The sequence below is a fragment of the Macrobrachium rosenbergii genome, chromosome 43, assembly GCF_040412425.1.
Source record: "Macrobrachium rosenbergii isolate ZJJX-2024 chromosome 43, ASM4041242v1, whole genome shotgun sequence".
In the NCBI taxonomy this organism is placed as follows: Eukaryota; Metazoa; Arthropoda; class Malacostraca; order Decapoda; family Palaemonidae; genus Macrobrachium; species Macrobrachium rosenbergii.
Window position 1 is genome coordinate 27,926,625 of NC_089783.1, and position 10,000 is coordinate 27,936,624.

The 10,000-nt window shown below is 33.4% G+C and overlaps 1 protein-coding gene across 3 annotated transcripts in view; it reads left to right on the top strand.

Annotated features, from left to right (window-relative positions):
• The window catches only part of LOC136828689 (uncharacterized), a 486,022-nt gene that overhangs the window by 449,646 nt on the left and 26,376 nt on the right, over positions 1-10,000 (top strand). The gene's annotated exons all lie outside the window — the stretch shown is intronic.

The window sequence follows — 10,000 nt, forward strand, 5'->3', positions numbered from 1 at the left end:
AGAGAGAGAGAGAGAGAGAGAGAGAGAGAGAGAGAGAGAGAGAGATTTTTAAAATTATTTTTATAGTAATAATAATGTAGAGTAAATACCTTATATTTGAAAATGCAAATGCTGGGGATGCAGGAGAGTTCTTGAAGGGTTGAAAAAAAAGAATAACATTGAAATGTAATGGAACTACAAATGAGATGTCAGTGGTGAAAGTACGACTGACTGGTTGACAGTAATGTCCAGGCTGATTTGGATAGAGCTGAGATGGCAAAGGAATGGATGAGACGAATAAATACATCTTTGTACGAGTACAGCAGTGAAGGTAATAATATTTCTGAAAGACTTAGTGGTGGGAAATTGATTGAGGAAAAGGTACAAATAATAGAAGGTTTGAAAAGAAAGGAAAATGTGGATTCAGATTAGGATAAGGGTATGTGGAGAATATTTGTTATGAAACAATCTTGTGAGTACAGCAGTGAAGGTAATAAAATTTCTGAAAGACTTAGTGATGGGAAATTAATTGAGGAAAAGGGACATATAATAGAAGGATTGAAAAGAAAGGAAAATGTGGATTCAGATTAGGATACGGGTATGTGGAGAATGTTTGTTATGAAACAATCTTGTGAGTAGTTTGAGAGAGAAAAGGCTAAAGATGTATGGTGGTGAAAATAATTTACTGGGAGGTATTACAAGAGTTTAGATTTCTGGTGAAAAGCAAGTTAGAACAGATGGAGAGAATGACTTGTTTGATGTTAAATGAATAAACTTTAAGGCTGAACAAGCACCTTGTCATTATCGTGATATTAAGGTCAGTTTCTGTGAACTAAATCCAATATTTAAATTCTTTAAACGATCAAATGGAAATGCTTCGCAGAAAAGATGGAGAAATTTCCCTTATATTTTCAACTGAGCAAAAATTTCATGTATGTTAAATAAAAAAAAAAAACTAAATTTATATATTCTGCATCACTTAGAGACCGAACAAATCTTACATCTACTTAATTTTGCACCTCATAAGAAATTACTACCGTAACATAACCCTAATGCTGAAATTTGTCCAAGTTACAAACACTCTCAAAAGTGCAAACACACACGTAACTTGCTTATACTCGTATATATGCGCGGATATGCTCGGGCAATTTAGCTGAAAGAGGAAAGGACGTCCAGTATATATATATATATATATATATATATATATATATATATATATATATATATATATATATATATATATATATATATATATATATATATATATATATATATATATATATACGTACATATGTGTGTATGTAAAACGAATGCCCTAGAAAGGCGACCCTCGAAAAAACTTTCACACAACATTTGGCAGAAGCATTTAAATCCGGTCTATGGTTTTGTCAGTGAGTGGCACATGAAAATGAGTTTAATATTACATCGCTGTTTTCTATAAACGAGTGCAACCATTTTTTTTTTACCTCTCGTTCTTTTACCTTTTCCCTGTTTGAATGTTTTTTTTTTTTTCAGGGGAGAGGCAGTGAGTTTACTGAGGGAGATGGCTGTGCTAGAAAATAAAAAAAAGAAAGAAAAAAAAAACAAATAGCATTGCTCTGCCAGGATGGTATTTTGTAGTTCCTTTTTAAAGGTTTCCTTTTTCTAAAAAGATATATAAAAAGAGGTCAGAAAAGAGCGGGAGGTGCTCTGGTTTTCCTCCAGAGGGAAAAGGAATTCTCAGTCTCTTATTTGAGAAATAATAATTTTCAGGGAGTTTCAGGCAGCCATTTTTACGCATCTGATTTGTCGCCCTAGGCATCTAGCAATCTGCCTGTCTGTTCGTCTGTTGGTCTGTGGCTCAACTTTCTATGCCTATTCGTCCTCTGAGATTCAACAGTTCTATATCTGTCACTGATTCATTACCCGTTGAATAGTTACTTTCCAATCTTTAGTTTCCTTTTTGAAGAACGAGCGTTTCACAGTGGGAATGAGACCTCGGATAGTTAAAATAACAGCAGGGATATTCCAGTGCCATTTTAGATATATGGTTGTCGTAATATATCTTTAAATGAATACTCTGACAGTCAGGATGCATTGCCAACGTACCAACTAAAAAGAGCAATCAAATGAACAAATAGATATTCCCCGCTATTGTATCTTCATTTCATTTTCATCCTCTTTCTCCCTTACTCTTACTCATAATTTCCCGTTTACTCAATGTGGCAACTGGTTGTATTATATCCCATGAATAATAAAATGTCTCTTAATTATTTCGTTGCGTTGTTAAAGACACTTGCACTATTCGAATACGAGATACGCAGTACGAGATGATTAAACAGAGGAATGCCATCATAATCACATACCGCACGGAAAGTATTTCTTTAATTAAACCTCGAATGAGAAATTCGATTACTGACGAGAGTCAAAGTTGTTTAATGAAAAATCAAAATTTATGCGAGCATAAACAAGTAAGTTTTTGGGTGCAATGTTTTACGTGCCAATAATTTTGCTTTAAATTGTTTGCATCAGTATAGTGCAAGAATTTTCCGATATGCTCCATAGAATTTTTTTTTGGCGGAATGATAGAAGTTGCACACATATTTTGACTGCCTTCAAGTTTAATCAGTGCGTGTTCTTTGTAGCACCAATTGAATTACAGGCGCTCATTGAGTTTGTGCTTAACAGCGAGTATACGAAGTTGCTTGTGAAAACTGAAGGTCGACGGAACTTGCATTCCAGCGATCTTATTCATTACTCTTCTGAGAGAAAATGGAGAAAAAGGAAGCAAAGATACAGACTGGTCCTATTAGCGAAAGAGGAGATTGCAATGAAGGTGATTGTTACGAAGAGGAGATTTAAGATACAACGTAATGGAGTGTCATACTCTCTATTTCATTTTGCATATGGAAGCACAAGTTTCTTTGCCACTTTTTCAAAGTACATGTGCCGCAGAAGAATGTGATAAAGTTTAATCAGAACAAACTGGACGAAAACAAACTAGTTATCGCCGTAAATAAGCTTGTTTATGTCTAGTGTTCAATCATCTTTGCATACTTAATGAATTAAACTCAAACAACAACACAAATTACCACAACAACAGCAATAATAGAAACTACAACAGTCATAATGATACTAATATATATAAAAAAATTGACACCTACACATAAATTACAAAAGAAGACTCTAACATTTGTTTTTTCCTTGCATGAGACAGCGTATGAGGACTAATTTCACGTAATCCGAACCCCATGGCAATGTCATCTAGTGATCTCCGATGCGCCTATCTATGTCTAATTCCAGTTTACTCAGTAATACGTGGCTGAGATATTCAGACGAATTCATTGTGACATTTCTTTTCCTGCAGCGCTTAACACTTATTCATTAATGACAATGAAGGATTACGAGGGGTCTCCCGCGTTTTGAGCTCATGAGGCGTGATTATTATGGCATAATCTCACGATCTGAAATTAGGATGTGACACTCAAAACTCAGGAGGCACTGTGTAGAATACTTTGGGTGAGATATCTTTCTGTTCCCCCGTCTCATGTGGGCTTGATACATTTCCACCTATCATGAACGATGTACGCATGGGTAATTATCTGTGTTACTTTTTACAGGTATGTTCTCTCTCTCTCTCTCTCTCTCTCTCTCTCTCTCTCTCTCTCTCTCTCTCTGTATATATATATATATATATATATATATATATATATATATGTGTGTGTGTGTGTGTGTGTGTGTGTAATATATATATATATATATATATATATATATATATATATATATATATATATATATATATATATATATATATATATATATATATATATATATATATAGTGCGTGTGTGTGTGTGTGTCATACAGGTTTTGTCACTTGGTGACTTTTTATACTCATATAGATTAAGCCAAAAAAATATCATCTAATATCGAATTCACTTTACCCTGGGAACAACATACAGAAGGGAATTACTGTACTTGATAATTGAATCTACCAGGCAGAATTAAAACCTGTGCCTGAATGTCAACACTTGCCTGGTAGAGAAAGACGTCCAAAACTTTTACCATTAAGGCTACAGTAAGAATTTTTTTCAGCTCATTTGTCCACATGTCTGTCAAGTCAGGTGTATTGGCCAGAACTCAAATAACCTTAATCTCACTCATGTAACGTAAAGGAAGTTCTTATTACATCTTGTTTTATACATCTATGGACACATTCACCCTGTTGAATTCTAGATTTCCTAATATTTTGGATACTGAATCACTAAATTATTTTTCAAATAGACAGAGTTTGAAGAAAATGTTGTGGTAATTATTAACATTTTAGAAAATTCAAAATCCTGGCAGTAAAGGCAAAAGCACAGAAACTGACAAGCTCGACGTACAGAGAAACCAGATTGGAGGAAGGATTCTGTCTGTGGGGTCCTTGGAATATCTGCCGAAATGAAAACAAGAGCGTCTGGGGACTGGAAACTTCCACCAAGGCTCAACAGTCTTCCACTGAATTGTTCCTCCCTTTAAACGTTACCGTCAAAGATATCCCAAAACATAATTACTTGTTAAGAGGTCCAACTTTCGTTAAATTGTCGTATGAATCCACACAACTTTTATCGTAATCATGCGAACAAATAGACAGCATAACAAACAAGCAAAAAAAACCTAAAACCAAAAATAGATGGTTTGGCGGAGGTAGTAAATAGGGAAGAGGGTCTGGTGAAGAGTTGAGGGCCATTCAAGTAACTAAAAGTAAAAAAAAAAAAAATCTAAAAAGGTATATTTAGGGCTACTGCAAAACTTCATTGCCAAGAAAAACTTCCATCCAAAATTCCCTTTTTTGGGGGGCGACCAATTCAGTTAATTTGAGCCATCTAATCACTCTGAGGCAAGACTGGAGCAAACATGAACGTGTAAGATATCTGGAGAAGATTTTGCATAGCATGTTTGGTAATTTGGATAAGTTTTGGGACCGCCTACAGACAAGCTCTTCAGATCATGGCTGGGCGTGGAGAAAAAGAGCAACGATGCCTTGATTTCGCATGACTGAGTGGACATGGGTTGTGAAGGAAAATGTAAACTGCCTGTTTGACTCACTGGTATAAAAGCACAAGAGATAAACTGTGTAAAATTAGCCCTGGGGAGCACAACTAGAAACAGGGATAGGAATGGTTGTTATGTCACTCATCCTACAGAGAGCCACTAAATATCGAACTGATGTAACGTTGCAGATAGGATTAAATCAACGTAGGCAGGGAGCCTGCCTTACTTACATTTCTGCCAGAATTTTCCGTCGCATGCCTTCAAGACATCAAGAGTCAAGAAAACAGATTCCCCATGCCCATAAAGATAACTAAACAAGAGAAAGGTAGGAAAAATGTGGTTTGCTGCATCCTAGGGAAAAAGACAATAAGTGTAGATATTAATTGCATTCACCTTAAAAAAAAAAAAACGTAAACGAGGTTACGAAATTTTTTGGGATATGCTGAACTTCTACATCGATCTCAGGAATATCTCAGTGAAAGATAGTTTTCTTACCGGATAAAAGTTTTCCAGAGCCCTTGTGAGCTGAGATTACGTAGGAGGTCATGATCAAAGAGAAATGAACAAGAAGGCTGAGTACGGTAGCTATTGATTGAAGAGGCACAACTTGTCCGCTGCAGTACGTGCAAAGGACCATTTTTTTCATTTCTCAAGAAAGGGATCAAAACAGACTTAATTTTTCCTCGGATGATTATGCGTAGACCGACATAAAATTCGCGTCATTAACAGCAGAATAACTAATATGCCTATCTCTCAATCGATTGATTAATGAATAGCAATACTTAAAAGGATAGGATGATATGCTTCAATTACCGACGTAATGACCTTACCTACGTAAACAAGCCAAAGTTCCGAATGTCAGCCTGATGCGAATCATCAAGGTATACTTAGCTGGTACTAACTTCAAAGAACTTGTGAGTTAGAAGCCCACTCATGAGTCAGGGGAATTTAAGTAGCGAGGTGACCTAAGAGTGGAATATAATTCACAGCTCACGCTGAAGGATTCCAGGCGAAGATAATTTGAAAAATATGTAATTACTGGTTGTGACGATCATCATGCTTAAACAGGAATGCAACTAGCCATACCATTCAAATCAGTGTAAACAGTACCTTAGCACCTTTGTGTGCATAGACCCGAATGGGAAACAGCTGTTGTATTCAGAAAACATCTGTGAATACAACGCTGTATGTTACTCACATGTGCAGTAGAACGTGTTTACATATTTAAGTAGAATTAAGATTGTCTTCTAATATAGATGTACGTGAGGCAAAACATTAAGCTTGCTCGTTTGGTATTTTAAAAAGTGGCCTCATTAATAATTTTGGTGGTTGTTTTGCTGTCCAAGAGCCCTCAAATAAAAATTAAAATACATATATATATATATATATATATATATATATATATATATATATATATATATGTATGTATATATGCTGTGTATATATATATATATATATATATATATATATATATATATATATATATATACATACATATATAAATATATATATATATATATATATATATATATATATATATATATATATATATATATATATATATATATATATATATATATATATATATATATATATATATATATATATATATATATATATATATATATATATTGTTATATTCTGAGGCCGGTTGGAAGAATGAAACTGGGTTTTTTTGTCAACTGCCTTAAGGGCCAACACCTAGCGCTCAGAATATAAGCAATAAATATATTGAATAGACTGACTTACCTTGATATTACATCTAAGTAAACAGAGAAGTGGAGGTTGCCTTTAAAAAAACAGTCAATGACTTTAAATTGAATTTATGTACAAACTGAGCAATCAGGAAACTACTATGCAATAGCTGACTGAGCAGCAAGCAAGGCACATACAATGTGCAATAAAAGCTAGACAATACATAGCAAATAACTGAATCTTAAAGGGCTACAGCCCTTGAATAGTTTGACACTCAAATGAAACTCTTTGCGATTGAGACTGGTTGAATGATTTTGGGTGGTTAATGCAACAGGATTTGCAAAGGGGGAGTTGTGTCCAGCCCCCTGGACTGCTGAATATCAGAAGACTCTTGCACATAGCAAGATGGCAGTTAAAGGTCTAAGGCTATTTGGTTCACAAGGGCAGGGGCAAACCACTCGAAGAACCAGATAACAGGATTCTGGAAGAGAATTCCAGGTTAGCATTCAAACATTCAAATCAAATGACTTTCTCTCACATGAAATTACTTATGCACGATGGAGGAATTTATCAATTAGATTTAATTAGCACATGGTAACACTGTGGTGTGAATGCTCTAATTATTATCGCTGAACTAATTTGATTCGAGCTTGGGACAAGTCATGAGGGGCAAATGTGTGTGCTAGGCTGTGGGAAGCAAAGGGGCTTTGTTTTAGGAGAATGGAAAGTTGGAAATGCTGAAAGCGGAGAGAAATTCACAAGAAGATAAAGATTACTGGTGGTAAATTGCTACTTCAGATGTACCTTGTTGCATCTGTGCATGGAGCTCGCTTGTAAAAGACGAATTTCGGCCGCAGAAGTCTCGACCCCTTGCCAGTGTGAATAGCGGCAGGACCGCACTAATGATGTGTGCACTTGGTCCCTTTGGAAGTGTGTGAGTCCAGGCAGGGCGAGATGTGTCTCCCATTTGGTTTCAAGCGTGGGCCCCAGTACATCGGTCGATCTGAAAGCAATTTCAGCCACCAGAAAGGTCGAATGGAAATAGGTCATATGGCTAAGGCTACTAGGGTCAGCATAGGAGCCCAATTACTGTCATAGCTAGCCCTTCTGTCCCTAATGGCTTTCTCCCCCCAAAAATCATATGATGCTTGGGCTAAGGGATCGGCATGGTCCCCCCAAAATCAGGTGATATGCGGTAGGCCTACACAGGTTCACCCCCAACCTTAGTGGAGTCTCCTCCAGCAGCCATTAAATTTGATTTCTAGCTAACGGGCTGAAGGGACGAATTTTCTAAATACGTGAATGTATATATATATATATATATATATATATATATATATATATATATATATATATATATATATATATATATATATAAATATATATATATATATATATATATATATATATATATATATATATATATATATATATATATATATATATATATATATATATATATATATATATATATATATATATATATATATATATATATATATATATATATATATATATATATATATATATATATATATATATATATATATATATATATATATATATGATATCAGGGAGTACAGAAGCATAATAATATTAAACAACTATGCTGCCTAGCATCTAAATGCAATCTTGATTAGTAATTACAGTAATAAATAATGGCTAAAGACTTTCCTCTTTAAGTTGCAAAAATACTTTAAAATAGAGGTATGCCAATAATACCTGTAAACAGCAATTGCTGCTGTTTAATGATTATTCATTTTCATTTACAATGCTTGTGCTTGTAATCATTAGTGCAGCTATCCATAAAGTGAATGGATAGAGTAGCTTAATTTTCCGAGCTGTCTATAGGTTCACGGTTGATTTGTCTCTCTCTGGAGAGAGGGGAGACTGTAAATTCTCTGGTCTCTCTGGAAGAGATTAATGACTCCAGCCGACTTCACTTATTCAACAGGATAGATCGAGAGAGATTCTTTAAAAGATATACTCATACTTTGAGTACTTATTTTGGGCAAAAGAATCTGGGCCGCATGATAGAGATTCATTTTTGGAGATTTCAGTTTGAGGCTGTTTTATGTTATAAGAAACAAGAAACCGGACAGACTTGGAAGAAACTCCTTCAATATAGTTAGACAGAAACACACACGCACAATATATATATATATATATATATATATATATATATATATATATATATATATATATATGAAAATTTTATCACACCGTGATTTATATACAATCATGAAGCTACAAATGTCGCAATATCAAATTCACGCTACCTTCGGTGATAATTCTCCATCGGAGATACTCCCGAGTAGCGTGAATTTGATATTAAGCGACATTTAACTTTCATATGATTATATATATATATATATATATATATATATATATATATATATATATATATATATATATATATATATATATATATATATACATATATATATTATATATATATGCATATAAATATATATATATATATATATATATATATATATATATATATATATATATATATAATCATGAAACTACAAATGTCGCAATATCAAATTCACTACCTTCGGTGATAATTCTCCATCGGAGATACTCCCGAGGTAGCGTGAATTTGATATTAACTTACATTTGTTATAGCTTCATGATTATATATATATATATATATATATATATATATATATATATATATATATATATATATATACATATATATATTATATATATATGCATATAAATATATATATATATATATATATATATATATATATATATATATATATATATATATATATATATATATATATATATATATATATAAATATTCCACGTTAAAGCAATTGCTTTAGGGGCATCAATAAGGTCCCTGTAGGAATCTTCATATTGTCCGAGTTTTTAATCTTCTTATGCATCAGTCGTCGGTGAAGATTACTCAGCCGTTTTTCTTTCATTTATTGTTATCCGTCACGACAGTTGTTATGTCACTCTGTGGCATTTCCAAGTGACTACTGACTCACAATCTGCTATTATTACGGTTTATGATTAAGCTGGCGTTATGTCAGCGCGGGCTCCTGCTCACAGAGCAGCCCATAAACTTACAATCTGGATTTACAGCCTTTTTGTCTCTCCAAGAGGAGGGGAAAAATATTTAGATCTAAGTAATTTACAGTCAGCATTAGGAGACAAACGGTTACAAATCCAGATTGTTGAAGAAAAAAAAAATATATGTATTTATATATTTATGTACACACATAATATATGTATATATATATATATATATATATATATATATATATATATATATATATATATATATGTGT